The sequence below is a fragment of the Bos taurus genome, chromosome 20, assembly GCF_002263795.3.
Source record: "Bos taurus isolate L1 Dominette 01449 registration number 42190680 breed Hereford chromosome 20, ARS-UCD2.0, whole genome shotgun sequence".
NCBI lineage: Eukaryota > Metazoa > Chordata > Mammalia > Artiodactyla > Bovidae > Bos > Bos taurus.
The window spans coordinates 52355903-52374352 of NC_037347.1; the positions used below are offsets into that span (position 1 = coordinate 52355903).

General features: G+C 35.4%; 1 long non-coding RNA gene across 1 annotated transcript in view; it reads right to left on the reverse strand.

The window, feature by feature from the left end:
• LOC132343244 (uncharacterized) overlaps positions 1-18450 on the reverse strand; it is a 324929-nt gene that overhangs the window by 229334 nt on the left and 77145 nt on the right. The window lies entirely within an intron of this gene.

Sequence of the window (18450 nt, forward strand, 5' to 3'; positions counted from 1 at the left end):
TAAGAAAATCTAGGTAATATAAGTTTACATTTGAATTTTAAAAATTTTAACTTATATCAGTATTTATTAGTATTTTTTACCCAGATATATTTTGAGACATTAATTTTGTTGATATCTTTATTCCCAAAATACTTCTTCCTGTATGTATCATCCCTGACATGTTATAAAACACAAAAATAACATCTATTCTCGAATTTAATTTTAATACTCTGACATCATTACATGAATTTGAGAGTTGGCAAAGAGTTCTAACAAGTAAATAAATATTGCCAAATGTTTTAATATGCATGGTCATAAAAATATACATTTTGAAATAAAATATATTATCTCTAAATGCAGAGCTTTAAAGAAGAAATATGACAAAGTGGTTAAATAGGCTTCACATATTTAAATCCTAGCTCTACTACTCATTTTCTTTTTAATATTAAAGAAATTGCTATTTCCATTTCTTATTTTACCTATTTATAAAGTATAGATCATCATAATACCTATTGTATCAGCAAAAGTTGACAAATGAAAATGGAAATTCATTAATAGTGGGAGTGTGATTTATTATATGAATTAAAACTTGCACAATTATGGAAAGAGACTGAAAAAATGAATTTCCAAATGAGACAGGAAGGAGGCAGGGCACACCTTTTAAAACAATGACATAGCATAAGAACAGGTCATGAACTGATTAGAACCAATGAAGTCCAAGATGGTGGATGAGTTGATCTCCCTTAGACCTTAGGCTTCAGTACATACGCATTGTAACATATCAGTATGCTAAATTACACACCCACAGGTGCCATGACCATAAAAGTCATAAAGCATATGATGGCTCAATTCCTGGTAATCCCCATGCCTTCCCCCAAATAGCTGGAACACAGCTCCCTCTCATTAGCCTAGTAAATCACCCACCCCTATAGCAACGGACAACCCCATACACTAGTGCCTCTCTTTCCTCCCTTGCCTCTTTTGCCTTCTGAGATGGCCCACACTCTGTCTGTGGAATATGTTTCCTCCACGAATAAACCTCCTTTCACTTTACTATGGTTTGCTCTTAAATTCTTTCTTACATGAAGCTAAGAACACTCTTGGCAGTCATCCTACAGACTCAAACATGACTGATGTGACCATCTTCTCACGTCCCACTCTCATACAACACAAACACAGGTAAGAGAGATTCAGCTGCATCACCCTGTTGTCAATCTGAGAAGCCAACCAAATATTCAGCTATAGATGTATGCGTGAGTGCTAAATCACTCCAATCATGTCTAACTTCTGTGAGCCAATGAACTGTAGCTTACCAGGCTCCCCTGGCCATAGGATTTCCCAGGCAAGAATACTGGAATGGAGAGCAATGCCCTCCTCCTGGGGATCTTCCTGAGACAGGGATCAAACTCATGTCTCCTGCATCTCCTCCACTGCAGGCACATTATTTATTGTTGAGCCATTGGGCAAGGCCCTCAGCTATATAAATGGGCAAGGGCAAATACAGAGCTACTTGGAGTGTCAGTCTCTGTGAATCTACATCCAAAGCCCATTGGTAGAAGATACGGACAATGATTTTAGGGGACAGTAGGACAAGCTGAAATTTTCTGGGTACTTCAGCATCTAACCAAAGAACAATCATTGAGTGATGGCCAATGCCACACTTTTTCATCCCATACATTGTGAAAGTTCCTAGCTAACTCTAACCTAAGACTTGACAGAAGACTTGATTCTGGAAAATTTAACTCCTGTTTCAACATGGTTGACAACAGGATGATGGGACACAACTTCCTTACTGGATCTGTGATAAATACAGGAGCTAATACAAAATTTAGTTGAAATCATACATTCATGGGTCCAAGAAATTAAATGAGTCACAATCATAATAGACATAAAGATACCAATCAGAAGACTTATCTAGTAATAAAATCTCTTAAAAGAAACTAGCTCTGATGTGTACAGAGGAACAAGAATAAGCAAAGCAATAGACTTTCTATCACAAACTTATTCATGTCATACAACAAAAGAAATGACAATATTAACTTTTTGTGAGAAAAATATGTCAGCCCAGGGACGGGGGAGCCTGGTGGGCCACCGTCTATGGGGTCGCACAGAGTCAGACATGACTGAAGCGACTTAGCAGCAGCAGCAGCAGGATTCTAAACTCAGAGAAACTGTATTGTAATAATAAAAGGGAAATAGTTTTTCAGGAATATATGTTCAAAATCCATTGTCTTATGAACCTACACAAAAGATATGAAAAAGTAAGTCCTATATTTTGAATAAAATTACACCAGATAAAAATGAATGGAAGTGTCAGCAAATGTAAATGCATAAGATAGAAGAAAATGCTTTTTTCTTGCTTTAATTATCTTTAAAAGATAATTTACTCTCAAGAAATCAATAACAGTGCTCTGTGAGATTTGTGTTCAGGTTAAATGTCTAACAATGCAATACAGTACAGAAATGGTAATATAGTAAAAGAAATGAAAAAAGTGTATGCTGCACTGTTCTTACATTGTAAGATAAGTAGTACAATGTAATCTGAAAGTAGAATGCAGTGTAAAGGGGTATATTTCATACCATAAAACAATCACTGTAAAACAATAGTGAAACAACTATATGCATCTAATGTATAATGACATTTTAAAAATCCAGATAAAGCATGAAACATTTTTTAAAAATAAAAGATAACAGATGGGAAAAGAGAAAACAAACAGCAAAATTTCAGCTGCTAAATCATAACAAAAATTGTAAGAAATAAGAATTGGTTCAGTTCAGTTGCTCCATCATGTCTGACTCTTTGAGACCCCATGGACTACAGCACGCCAGGTTTCCTTGTCCATCACCAACTCCCGGAGCTTACTCAAACTCATGTCCATTGAGTCGGTGATGCCATTCAACCATCTCATCCTCTGTTATCCCCTTCTCCTCCCACCTTCAATCTTTTCCAGCATTAGGGTCTTTTCCAATGAGTCAGTTCTTCGCATCAGTTGGCCAAAGTATTGGAGTTTCAGCTTCAGCATAAGTCCTTCCAATGAATATTCAGACTGATTTCCTTTAGGATTCACTGGTTGGATTTCCTTGCTGTCCAAGGGACTCTCAAGACTCTTCTCCAACTGTTAATGTATGGCAAAACCAATACAATATTGTAAAGTAATTAGCCTCCAATTAAAATAAATACGTTTATATTTTTTAAAAAAGCACCAATTCTTTGGCGTTCAGCTTGCTTTACAGTCCAACTCTCACATCCATACATGAGTGCTAGAAAAAACATACCTTTGACTAGATAGACCTTTGTTGGTAAAGTAGTGCCTGAGCGTTCTAATATGCTGTCTAGGTTGGTCATAACTTTTCTTCCAAGGAGCAAGCGTCCTTTAATTTCATGGCTGCAGCTACCATCTGCAGTGATTTTGGAGCCCAAAACAATAAAGTCTCTCACTGTTTCCATTGTTTCCCCATCTATTTGCCATAAAGTGACGGGACCAGATGCCATGATCTTAGTTTTTTGAGTGTTGAGTTTTAAGCCAGCTTTTTCACTCTTCTTTTTCACTTTCATCAAGAGGTTCTTTGGTTCTTTGCTTTCTGCCATAAGTGTGGTGTCATCTGCATATCTGAGGTTATTGATATTTCTCCCAGCAATGTTGATTCCAGCTCTTGCTTCAGCCAGCCCATTGTGAATGTGCTTCATTCATCTACACTAGGAATGTCTTTGTGATTTCATGGTGGATTTGGTCTTTTAAATCATTAAAACTGAATATAGTTACTTGTAGTAATTAAGAATTTTCCTTAAGAAAGTCCTGAAAATATTTTAATAAGTAAATAAGAAAAGCCAATACTGATTGAGAGCTTACAGTGTGCTGAGCATTCTACATTGTTTTATGATCATTGTCTCATTTAATCTTAATAACAATCCTCTGCAATATATACTTACTCTATAATTGACACTTTATAGAAAATGTCAAGAAATTGGGAGATTGGATTACTGCACTCAAGAGCAAATAATAGAACATGGTAGACAAGCTAATTTCATTAAAACAGGGTTCGTTCAGTACCAATATATGCCAGATAATATTTTGAACAATAAAACAGTGAATAACAAGAACAAAGATTAGATGTAAAAATAAACTCGGTGTATACAATGTTCTCCACAATTTAACAGAATTACTCAAAATAAACATTGATTCATAGGAGATAGTTCGTTACAAAGAGAAAAATATCCTGAAATATTTTTAACTGGAATTTTATGTAAAAATATTTTCTTTTGGAAGAAGCAACCAGCTTTTCTTTAGACTGAGTTTTGTAAGTAAAACAAAATTGTTTCATATTCTACAGTAGATAATTCAAGAGAATTCAGAGAGAAATGAATCCAAGATGTACTTAAATCCCTTGGGGTCTTATCAAAGCTGATATTTAATATTAATCTTCTGGGCTCTGACATAAACAACATAGTATGAACATATGGAGAACTGAGCAAGATTTTTGTGAAATATCAATGTTGAAATAAAATCCCTGTTGCCATTCTAAGTTTACTCTAAACTAATCTTAAATGATTTTTGAAAAATGTAAATTTTAAAATAATTTCTGAAGACTAAGACATATATGAGTACACTGGCAATGACTAAGTGAAGAATTCACTATTTTAAGCTTAGATGTTATAACTTAATCATGCCTAAAACAAGTTTTCAAAAGACTTGCAATGAAATGAATGAAAACAGTTAAAAGTTGAATTCTACTGAAAAAAAGCTTATCTGATTATTAAATTGAAGATGCTTGCTTATTTAATAGAATGTAGCTATGGTACAATGATTTAGGCAGAACTCTTCCTTACTACCATATAAATATTATGCAATTCAATATCATGTCCCAATTACACAAGCCTATTAGAGCATAAGTTAATAACGTAAGGCCAAATCAAATATTGGAAGACTCTGTCTGCATGCTAAGACTTTGGCATTTAGTAATTTCAAGTGGGTTATTCTAATAAAGAAATTTAGCTTTTAAATATATATATATATATATATATATATATATATATATATATATATCTGTTAGCCTTGTATAGGATGACGTGGAAGGGAGGTAGACAAAAGTCATGAGGATCAGTCAGCAAGCAAATGAAAGCATGCAGATATGAGGCAATAAATTGAATCGAAATGGGTAAAAGGAGAAATGAATAACTCATAGAGCTATAGCAGAGATATAATTTAATGCTATTGTTTGATGTTATACCACTCAAAGGAAAATTTATAATGCACACAATTTCTACTGGGCTTCCCTGGTGGCTCATACAGTAAAGAATCAGCCGGCAATGCAGGAGACCTGGATTTGATCCCTGGGTCAGGAAAATCTCCTGGAGAAGGGAATGTCTACCTACTCCAGGATTCTTGCCTAGAGAATTCCATGGACAGAGGAGCCTGGCAAAGTATAGTCCACAGGGTTGCAAAAAGTTGGATATGACTGAGCAATTAACACTTTCATGGCAGATCCCAGAGGTCTGGGAGACAAAAACAAGTAAGGCAACCATTAACATAGTGAATTCTAGAACGTTTCAAAGAAATGACTTATACACTTTGATGAAGAGAAGAATACAGGGATTGAGTTTAGTGACCTTTGAAGATCAAATTAAAAACATGAGGTAGAGTTCATGGTCAAAATAAGGGTGAACTTTTTGTGGAAAAAAATGTTTGTTAACATGGCATTTTTGCCCTCGAGATCTTCAGTTAATCTTATACCTTTATGTCATGAAAGAGATTTCAAGGACATAGCTTCAAGATGATCTTTCAATTTCTAATAATCTGTGCCTTCCATTTTATTCAACTTTTAGTTTTTCTCTAGGATTAACCTAAATGCATAAATAGTAGATAAATATATTCTAGGCTACGTACAAAATAGATGTAAAATATATAATATGCATATATATATATATTAATACTACTGGATGTGTTTGGAACATATATATAAAGAATATTCAGAAATTAATAAAAAGCAGGACACCCTAATGGAACAATTGGCAAAATATTCAAATAAGGTCTTCACAAAATATAATATTAAAATGAAGATAAATCTCAGGAAAAAGTCCTCTTTCATATATCATAAAATTATAAATACAAATGAAAAGAATATACTCTCATCAGGGCTTTCCAGGTGGTGCTAGTGGTAAAAAACTCACCTTGCCAATGCAGGTAAACTTAAGAGATACAGGTTCAGTCCCTGGGTTGGGAAGACCCCTTGGAAGAGGGCACAGCAACCCACTCTAGTATTCTTCCCTGGAGAATCCCATGGACAGAGGGGCTTGGCAGGCTGCAGTGCATCAGGTCATACAGAGTAAGACATGACTGAAGTGAGTTAGCATGCACACACACATATTCTCATCAGAAGGGTAAATAAAAATAATATACAATTTCCTGTTTGGGGAGAACATGGAGCAAGTGGAGTTTTTATATACTGTTAAGAATTTAAATTAATGAAATTCCTCTACAAAGGCAATTGGTAGTATATACTACAGTTAACCTACATACTTTTGAGCAAGTAACTTCACTTGTGTGGATCTCCTCAGCACATATTATCAGCTAAATATATTAAAAATATTATTTATAGCAGCAAAGTTTTTATGTTAACTAGCTAACATCGTGAAGTGTGATACATTCATAAAATGGACTACTCACCAGTGAGATGAATAAACTACAACCAATGTAACAATACAAGTGAATATCATGTGCAAAATATTAATGAAGATAAAATACTCAGAAATAGTACATTGAATGATCCTTTTTATATTAATTGCACAAACAATGTGTTATTTTAGATGTCAGGACTGTTGTTATTCATTTTCAAGAGAGGGGCAGTTGTAGTCACCAACGAAAAGAGGTTGTGAAGGAGACTTTGCATGATCTGGTATAGAATTATATCAAAATTTAACGAGCTTAAACTGTTTCTTCCCATAGAAATAAAAATAATATATGTGTTTACTCTCTGTAAATTCATCACCAGTATAATTATGGCAGCATATCATTCTGGATTCAGGTTATAAATTTAATAAACATATTTCATATTTAAGAATAAGTTGATAAAATATTTTGAGAAGCCTTAAGAAGCTAAATGGCATATAGAGGTAAGTCTAGAACAATTAAGCATAGATTGAAAATATGCATGATTCAGTAAAATCCATGAATAACTTGCTATTTCTGCTGCATATCTAAAAAATGAAAGTATAATTATTAGTTCTCCTTGAAAGAACATTTACAAATTACTATTATTTGGAATAAGTCTGTAGCTGAAAAGATAGTCACTTTCATTATTACAGGCAGCATAACAACTCTGGAGTTTTCTGCAAAACTATTATAAATATTCAAAGTTATCTGTTTATCAGCCATTTAGTCAAGGATTTCACCTCTGCAAAGTCAAAAACGACACTTTCTTCCTTAGTACCCTAGTACTCTTATTTAAATCCTACACATTTGCTGCTATTTAGTTTGAATGCAAAGTTAAAAGATCCACACACTCTAACCATCCAGTTTAATAATAATGAAAAAAGACACGTTGTAGCATCTGAAAAAACTAGGTCAAAGCCTCTCATAAAGATTTGCAAAAACCCCATGTTGTCACAAAAGAACTATCATTATATCAATAGACTGTCCTTGAGCCCATGCAATATCTGAGGTTAACTGAAAGTGATGGGAGAAAAATATGTGAAGACCCAAAAATGTCTCTCTGTGAATAGGTGATGACAGTAAAGATGTAGAAATGAAAAATCTAGATGGATCTGTTTGTATCTCAGTGTATACATGCTTATAAGAAATACTTCTGTAGACAATAAAGAATTTGGAGTTCGCTCTCCATTCTCTTTTTAATGTAGTTCTTCAGAAATATATAACCTGATAGATTTAATAATAGTCACATACTAAATAAAATGGGATTCTAATTTATCAATTTGAAACTGAGTCAAATATCTCTATATATTTTTAAATATCTATATTTTTATATGACTGTGAGAGGCAGAATGAGGAAAAAATGTGGTTAAAGTACCCATTAGAAAAGTGTAAGCCATGTGCATGTTATATGTTAACACTTTATAACTTTCCAAAATTATGTTTTAAAATTAAAAAGTGAAATTTCTTTTTTTTTTTTTTTGCAAAAAAACATAGAAAATAAAAGAAAACATCTGTTATCATGTTAAAAATGAGGACAGGCCTGACCAAGAAAAAAGTAAGATCAAAAGCTATTCTAATTAAAAAAAAATCAAATGGAGAACATGCATTTCTGTGAAAGGATGAGACACATAAAGTGTTTCAGCTAAGATATAACAATGGGAAATAGATTCAGCTATCATAAAATTAATTTGGAAGAAGAAAGTTTAAATAACTGTTAAATGCCAATTATGGCCTAACATGCTAACTTAGAACCCCTGAGAGCCCCAGACATAAGAGAAGACTTGCTTTCACTTGTTGAGCCTTTTCACAGGTCAATTGTTCATGAGGCAGATGGAGTACAGGGAGGGCAGTCATACCAACCGCACAGGATGCATGATGTGCCAGTGTGTGGGGTGAAGAAGGAGAACCTAAAGCAGCCTGCCTGTTCCCCAGACCCTGCACAACTTCAAGGACAGGCTGGCCACCCTGGGAAGTGTGTAGGAAAACCGTCTACACTCACCCTGGACCTTGATGTGATGAAAAAAGCAGCTCTCCACTACTGGTGAAAGGAAGGAAATGGAAGGCCATCTGCCCCAGATCTTTCACTGCCTGAAGCAGACAGTATTTGTACATGGGGGAAAGACAGAATAATGACAAATATCCCCACTCCCATACATCAATATGAGGTCAAGACTGGCTACCACTGAGACAGGGCCAGAAAGATTCCCCACTCATCTCAAAGACAAAGCTCTCTGTTGCTATGAAACACTTAACTCCACAGACTCTTTAAATTCATGGCATTAAGCCAACTGCTCCTAAAAGGCATGCCCATTTTTGACTAAGCATTGGTATGAGGCAAAATTTGCTACAGTTGAAAGTCAACTGTAGAGAAGAAGTCTCTTTGGGTTCAGAAGACTTTGCACTAAATAGGAGGAAGTGGCTGTTTTCTGTGGAAGAGTAGAAATGCTGAGAGAACCCAAGATGTGAAACTCAAGGAAACTACCTGTTTCAGGTTGTGCTGGTAGCAGGGGAACTGAAAAAGTATTTTCCCCACTGGAGAAATCTTACATTGGGTAGCAAGCAATGCCCTACAACTGAGAGAAGAACAAAGTACAGAGAAAACTCATCTTTAGTACAGTCTTCCTGGGCCTGCTCTAAGCAGAAAGTGGAATAGGAAAAAGCAGAGAGACAACCTTAATCATTCCATGACTCATGCCAGGCAAAAATCAGCAGCTGTCTATCACTAGAGGATTTTCAAGTCCGTCGGGTACTGAGTATAAATAAATAACCCAAAATTCCTCACTCCAGTCAACAACAAACCAGGTTTATATGCTATACTCAGAACAGACAAAAGACAGGAAATTATTTTGAACTTGAAGATGTGACAAGAGAAATTATCTTACCCACAGCAAAAAAATAAGAGAGGGGGAAAAAAGGAATACTTGAAAACTATTCAGTTCAGTTCAGTCCCTCAGTCATCTGTGACTCTTTGCAACACCATGAATCGCAGCATGTCAGGCCTCCCAGACCATCACCAACTCCCAGAGTTCACTCAAACTCACTCAAACTCGAGTCGGTGATGCCATCCAGCCATCTCACCCTCTGTCGTCCCCTTCTCCTTCTGCCCTCAATCACTCCCAGCATCAGAGTCTTTTCCAATGAGTCAACTCTTCGCATGAGGTGGCCAAAGTACTGGAATTTCAGGTTCAGCATCAGAAAATAAAGTAATTAGCCTCCAATTAAAATAAATAAATTTAAATTAAAAAAATAAAAGGAAAGAAAAGTTAAAAAAAAATAAAGTCTGCCACTGTTTCCACTGTTTCCCCATCTATTTTCCACAAAGTGATGGGACCAGATGCCATGATCTTCATTTTCTGAATGTTGAGCTTTAAGCCAACTTTTTCACTCTCCCCTTTCACTTTCATCAAGAGGATTTTTAGTTCCTCTTCACTTTCTGCCATAAGGGTGGTGTCATCTGCATATCTGAGGTTATTGATATTTTTCCGGGCAATCTTGATTCCAGCTTGTGCTTCTTCCAGCCCAGCATTTCTCATGATGTACTCTGCATAGAAGTTAAATAAGAAGGCTGACAATATACATCCTTGACATACTCCTTTTCCTATTTGGAACCAGTCTGTTGTTCCATGTCCAGTTCTAACTGTTGCCTCCTGACCTGCATATAGGTTTCTCAAGAGGCAGGTCAGGTGGTCTGGTATTCCCATTTCTTAAAGAATTGGAGAATATCAAAACATTCAAATATAAATGTATGTGAAACCCAGGAGGAGAAGAAAACAAGAGACAAGGTCACAAGAAATATTTTAGGAGATTAATGTTGAGAATTTTTAAAATGTCTGAAAACAAACAAAAAAGCCTCCCACAGATCCAAGAAGTTCAAAGAAACTTCTTGGTAAATGCAAATTAAAAAAAAAAAAAAATAGCCAAGTACATCATAATAAAACTATAGAAAACTAAAGACAAAGGAAATCTTTGAAACAATTCAGAGAAAATAAAGACATAGAATGAATTGATAATAAAATGATAGCTGAATTCTCATAGAAATAATAGGAGTCAGGAGACAACAAAGTTAAATCTTTAAGGAGCTAAAAAAGAAAGTCTAGAATTCAATTTCCTGTGAAAACATATTAGAAATAATGATATAAAAAATCTTAAATAATTCATCTCCTGCAAAATAATACTGCCAAAAAATGTTGCAGGATAGTTTTAGAGTTTGAAACAAAAAGGTATAAAGAACAATAGAGAGAATAAATAGATATCTAAATACAAAGATATCAAATATCAAATATCCCTATATTTATACAAGTATATCACTAAATTTTCTAACAACAACAACAACAAAAATGTGTTCAAGGAGTAGCACTCCTGTGGAAGGAGTCCAGTGAAGTGGCTGTGGGGCAAGGCTGTACAGGCTGAATGCTGTGGCAGGTTCCCAGAGCCCCGGAAAAATTCAGGGAAGAGGCCATGACACCCAAAGTAAAGCAAAGGGAAAGAATGAAGTAAAGTAAGTAATCCTGAAAATATCCAGAATAAATGGGTTTAACAGAAGAACACATTTGGGAAACAGCCTCTGACAACCACTCTCACAGTGACCTCTGAATATTTTGTTAACAGCCATTGAAGAAAGCTCAGATGTTTGGTGCTAACTGCTTGTCATCCATGGCAAAGCACAGATGAATGTCAGTATAAAAAAACAAATAAACAACAACAACAAAAATGGAAAAATGGATTCTCAGTCACCAAGGATTTCAGAAGCTATTCTGATGGTGCAAGTAGGTCCATCAAATTGTGAATTACCTTCAGAATTGCAAGAGATTTTGACAAAGAGGTGGTGGATGTTAGTTGAAGATAAAAAAAAAAAATGTATAATGTCAATGAAGCCTGTATTTTAGACCTTATCAGGGCAGGATCACAGATTGGAAGATGTTACATCACTTATTTTTTCCTAAACAAACAGTATTGAGAATGACAATAAAGACACTCTGCCTGTTGTCCCACTGAGTAATCTGGAATATTTTTACTAAAATACAGACCTGGTTCACTTCAGTTGAGTCACTCAGTTGTGTCCAACTCTTTGTGACTCCATGGACTGCAGCATGACAGGCCTCCCTGACCATCACCAACTCCCAGAGTTTACTCAAATTCATGTCCATTGAGTTGGTGATGCCATCCAACCATCTCATCCTCTGTCATCCCCTTCTCCTCCTGCCTTCAATCTTTCCCAGCATCAGGGTCTTTTCCAATGAGTCAGTTCTTTGAATCAGGTGGCCAAAATATTGGAGTTTCAGCATCAGCCCTTCCAATGAATATTCAGTACTGATTTCCTTTAGGATGGACTGGTTGGATCTCCTTGCAGTCCAAGGGACTCTCAAGAGTCTTCTCCAACACCACAGTTCAAAAGCATCTATTCTTCACTACTCAGCTTTCTTCACACTCCAACTCTCACATCAATACATGATCACTGGAAAAAAACCATAGCCTTAACTAGACAGACCTTTGTTGGCAAAGTAATGTTTCTGCTTTTGAATATGCTATCTAGGTTGGTCATAACTTTCTTTCCAAGGAGTAAGCGTCTTTTAATTTCATGGCTGCAGTCACCATCTGCAGTGATTTTGGAGCCCCCCAAGATAAAATCTGCCACTGTTTCCCCATCTATTTGCCATGAAGTGATGGGACCAGATGCCAGATCTGGTTAGCCAAAATTGGAAAAGGATCTACCAGAAGTTTTACATTTTCTGTAGGCACTCATAGCTATTCATTGCCCTCTAAATACTGCTTGTGCTGCATCCCATAGGTTTAAGGCAAGTTACATCAAAGACTTTATCAGAAAATACCAGGGATCTCAAAGTCCTTCCTTTTCCTAGCCTTGCTACTTCCTTTACTCAAACAGCTACATGAAACATTCACAGTGGAAGAAGTTTTGGTCAATGTTGTAATCATTGAGAGATGTCATAAAGTAACTGAACATTTTAGAAAACTTTCATTAATTTTTAATAGAGAAAGTAGAAAATCCAGAGAGAAATAATGGTTTGGAAATAAACATACAGACCAAAATTGAGTAGGGAAAAGTCACATTCACTGGACTTTTGATCTATTTTGCTGTCCTATTTAGAAATCTCTGATGAGATTTCTGAAAACAAGTACAAATTAGCAAAGTAAACTATTGGCTGGAGATATGTTCCCTGGAATTCAATGTACTTTTCCATATTTCATATCAATTAATCAATATAAGTTATTTTGTAATAGCTTTATAATTAAGAATTTTAACCACATAAATTAGGAAATATGACTGTAACATCATTCATTTAAAGGAGTATCTATTAATTTCCCAAACAGCAATGATTTATTAACATGTCTCAGATTTTAAAAGAGCAATGAATTTTTTAAATTTGAATATTGCAAGTTAAAAGCATCAATATCATTATTTCATAAACTGAGATACCACAAAAGATTTCAAGACTCTGTTTTCACCTTAACTATGACTAAACTTCACAGGGTGTTCAGTTTTCATTATGTAATATCAAAATATGCTCAAATATTAATTGGCAACTGTACCTAGGATATATTTATGAACAAAATTAAAAAAAAAAAAAAACTATTTCTGCTTTATTGACTATGCCAAAGCCTTTGACTGTGTGGATCACAACAAACTGGAAAATTCTTAAAGACATGGGAATACCAAACCATCTGACCTGCCTCCTGAGAAATCTGTACGCAGGTAAAGAAGCAACAGTTAGAACCAGACATGGACAAAAAGATTGGTTCCAAATTGGGAAAAGAGTATGTCAAGGCTGCATATTGTTACCCTGTTTATTTATTTTAATTGAAGGATAATTGCTTTACAGAATTTTGCTCTTTTCTGTCAAAGCACAACATGAATTAGCCACAGGTATACATATATAACCACCCTTTCAAAACTCCCTCCCATCTCCCTCCCCATCCCACCTCTCCAGGTTGATACAGAGCCACTGTTTGAGTTCCTTGAGCCATATAGCAAATTCCCGTTGACTATGTATTTTACACATGGTAATGTAAGTTTCCATGTTACTCTTTCCATACATCTCACTCTTTCCTCCCCTCTCCCCATGTCTATAAGTCTATTCTCTATGTCTGTTTCTCCATTGTTGCCTTATAAATAAATTCTTCAGTACCATTTTTCTAGATTCCATATATATGCATTGCTGCTGCTGCTGCTAAGTCACTTCAGTCGTGTCCAACTCTGTGCGACCCCACAGACGGCAGCCCACGAGGCTCCCCCGTGCCTGGGATTCTCCAGGCAAGAACACTGGAGTGGGTTGCCATTGCCTTCTCCAATGCAGGAAAGTGAAAAGTGAAAGTTAAGTCGCTGAGTCTTGTCTGACTCTTAGAGACCCCATGGACTGTGGCCCACCAGGCTCCTCCATCCATGGGATTTTCCAGGCAAGAGTACTGGAGTGGGGTGCCATTGCCTTCTCCAATATGCATTAGAATACAGTATTTATCTTTCTCTTTCTGACTCACTTCACTCTGTATAATAGGTTCTAGGTTTATCCCTCTCATTAGAACTGGCTCAAATGTGTTCCTTTTTATAGCTGAGTAATATTCCATTGTGTATATGTACCACAATTTTTTATCCACTTATCTATCAATGGATATCAATGGTTGCTTCCATGTAAATACTGTAAATAGTGCTGTAATGAACAATGGGATACATGAGTCTCTTTCAATTTTGTTGCTTATTAAAATGTTAAAAAATAATAAAGGAATGCAAGTATATTAGTTTGCTAGGGTTGCCATAACAAATTGCCATGCAGTGGGTAACATAAGCAAGAACAATTTGTTTTCTCTGGAGACTGGAAGTTCAAGATGAAGGTGCTAGCAGAAAAGATGGTTTCTCCTATGTCCTTTCTTCTTGACTTGCATATGCCCACCTCTTTGCTGTGTCCTAATATGACCTTTACCCTGTGTGTGCACATCCTTCATATCTCTTCTTTTAATTATAAGGACAATGATTATCTTCAAGTCCCAATCTCAAGAATTCATTCAACCTTAATTAACTGTAAACGCCTTATCTCAAAATAAAGTCATATTGAAGATTAAGCCTCAAGCATACAAATTTTAGGGTGGAACAGTTCAGATTATAGTAAGAGGTTTTACAGCATATGTAGAATAACAACAAATATGTAAAATAACAACAAAAGTTGAAAGATAATTTTTTGGAAGCATATTATGATAGAGTACTTAAGCTTTTATGAAACATTAAAATAGTTTAAACAGAATATTCAAAGTTAAAGATTAGCATTTCACTTTTTTAATGAAAAACATAAATACACACAAACACATGTATGCATGATAATAACATCAAAGATTTAAAAGAAGATAAAATAAAACTTTTAAAGAAGTATTTGATTCCTCACAGTTTAAGGAGAGAATAGAAGAATAAGGATGAGACAATCAAAATCATATAGCAATATATTAGACCTGAATTTACACATATGAATAATTTACATGAAAATAGACTGTGCTGTGCTATGCTTAGTCACTCAGTCATGTCTGACTCTTTGCAACCGCATGGACTATAAATAGACTAAGTACTTTAATTAATTCAGTAGTCATGTATGAATGTCAAAGTATGACTGTAAAGAAGCTGAGCACTGAAGAATTTACGCTTTTGAAATGTACTGGAGAGTCCCTTGGACTGCAAGGAGGTCCAGCCAGTCAACCCTATAGGAAATCAGTGCTGAATATTCATTAGAAGGACTGATGCTGAAGCTGAAACTCCAATCCTTTGGCCACCTGATGCAAAGAACTGACTCATTGGAAAAGACTCTGATGCTGGGAAAGATTGAAGCAGGAGAAGAAGGAGAGGACAGAAGATGGGATGGTTGGATGGCATCACTGACTCAATGGACATGAATTTGAGTAAGCTCCGGGAGTTGGTGATGGACAGAGAAGCCTGTCGTGCTGCAGTTCATGGGGTTGCAAAAAGTCAGACGTGACTGAACTGAACTGACTTTAATTAACAGAAAGGTCTTGTAAGATACAAATAGAAGTGCCACTTGTAAGAAATGTTCTGTAAATATAAAGACAAAAACAGGTTGAAAATTAGAGGATAGACCTATATTTATTATGCATCTATTATGCATGATAAAGAAACATACATTTACCATGAATTCATTAAGCATAAGAAAGCTGTTGATGTTCTTAAAAGAGGAAAAGTTTAGTACAAGGATATAAGGTCAGGCAATTTATAAGCTTAAAATGATCAGTTAATTAAGAAGATATAATATTAAATGTGAATGTGTCCATTAACAAAGCTACTAGTACAAAAAAGAAAATAGAAAAAGAGAAAACAAATAATAAAAAGAGAAAAACGAATGCCAGTATAAGTCAATGTAACAGAAGGCAAATAAGAAAGAGAAGTTCAGTAAATGAGAGAATCATTAAATTGAGAAGTGGTTTTTCCAAAAATATCAGTATAATTCATGAACCCCTAACAAAATCATGAAGAAAAAAGGGGAAAAAAGAGCATATTACTAATGCCAGGAATGAAAGTGGAACCATCTACTACATGTCTCATGGATATTAAAATGATAACCAGGGGGTATGTTGAAGAATTCTGTGCCAAAAAACTTGAAATCCAAATGGGAAATTGAAAAAGTACTTTAAAAGCTACATACAACCAACAAGAAGAATGGGTCTATGCAGACACTTCATAGACAACTTCCCACAATATAATACCAAATCTGGATTGCTCCATTGATTAATTAAACAGACATTTATAGTAGAAATAATAGCATTCTTAATAAGCTTTTAAGTAAAGAAGGTGCAACGTCTTTCTAACTCATTTGGTGAGACCACTACAACACTGATAGAAAATCAGACAATGATATTGCCAAAATAAAATCACAAAAGAATACACTTTGTGAAAACAGATGCCAAAGTCATTAAAATAGTGAATCAAATCCATCATCATAGGAAAAGAAAAACAGCATTATCATATTATACCAAAATAGATTACCATTCAAAAATTACTTTTTAACATTAATAGATTAAGAGAGAATTTGATTTATTTCAACAGAGGCAAGGAAATAATTGACAAGGTAAAATAGACATTTTTCATTAAACATCTCAGCAAATTTTGAATGGAAGGAGGCTTCATCAACCTGATAAAGGACATCAGTAAAAAGTCCACAGCTAATATTTTGATGTAAAGTAGGGAAATTAAGATAAATCCAGAGATTAATTTTAGGAGAATTTAAATCTTAATATTCAATCTCTCAATTTATAGGCCTGGTATATTTCTACAGTTATTTAAATATTCTTCAGTTTATATCATCAATGGTTTATAGCTTAGCCTTTATAAAAATCTTGAACTGTTTTTTATATTTGTGCTTCAGTATTTGATAAATTTTTTATGCTATTTCAAATAGTATGTTTTAAACTTTAGTTTTAGTTTTTTTATTAATATACAGATATATAGTATTTTTAATAGCAACTGTGTATCTTGGAAGGAGCACAAGCTGGAATCAAGATTGCCAGAAGAAATATCAATAACCTCCGATATGCAGATGCCACCACCCTTATGGAAGAAGGTGAAGAACTAAAAAGCCTCTTGATGAAAGTGAAAGTGGAGACTGAAAAAGTTGGCTTAAAGCTCAAAAACATTCAGAAAACGAAGATCATGGCATCTGTTCCCATCACTTCATGGGAAATAGATGGGGAAACAGTGGAAAAGTGTCAGAATTTATTTTGGGGGGCTCCAAAATCACTGCAGAAGGTGACTGCAGCCATGAAATTAAAAGACACTCCTTGGAAGGAAAGTTATGACCAACCTAGATAGTATATTGAAAAGTAGATATTACTTTGCCAACAGAAGTCCATCTAGTCAAGGCTATGGTTTTCCCAGTGGTCATGTATGGATGTGAGAGTTGGACTGTGAAGAAAGCTGAGCGCCAAAGAATTGGTGCTTTTGAACTGTGGTGTTGGAGAAGACTCTTGAGAGTCCCTTGGACTCCAAGGAGATCAGCCCTGGGATTTCTTTGGAAGGAATGATGCTAAGGCTGAAACTCCAGTATTTTGGTCACCTCATATGAAGAGTTGACTCATTGGAAAAGACTCTGATGCTGGGAGGGATTGAGGGCAGGAGGAGAAGGGGAGGACAGAGGATGAGATGGCTGGATGGCATCATTGACTCGATGGACATGAGTCTGAGTGAACTCCGGGAGTTGGTGATGGACAGGAAGGCCTGGCGTGCTGCAATTCATGGGGTCACAAAGAGTCGGACACGACTGAGTGACTGAACTGACTGAACTGTGTATCCTGTTGTTGTCATTGTTTAGTCAATAAGTTGTAGACACGACCTTTTTGTGACCCCATGGACCGTAGCTCACTGGGCTTCTCTGTCCATAGGGTTTCCCCAGACAAGAATAACTGTGTGGATTGGCATTTTATTCTTAAAGGAATCTTCCTGGACAATGGATCAAACCTACATCTCCTTCATTGGCAGGTGAATTCTTTACCACTGAATCACCAGGGAAATTCCAGTATTATTACAACTAGGCAATATATTATTTGGCTTTTGAGTCCATTCAGCTCTATAAAATTCCTAATTCTGGAATAATTTATAACTGCAATGTATTGCTCAGAGTATCAGACAAGCTCAGCAGAACCTGAATCCTTTTCCTGCCTGTTGTAGAAACAAACAAACAACAAAAAAAAAAAAGCTGTTACAAATTTGGCACTGGCTTCCAGAGTAGAAACACACAAGTTTACTAAATGGAAGCCAATTCCTGCTTCAGTTAAGAACAGGAAAGGAAACAGAGGAAACAGAAAAATCTTTTTTTAA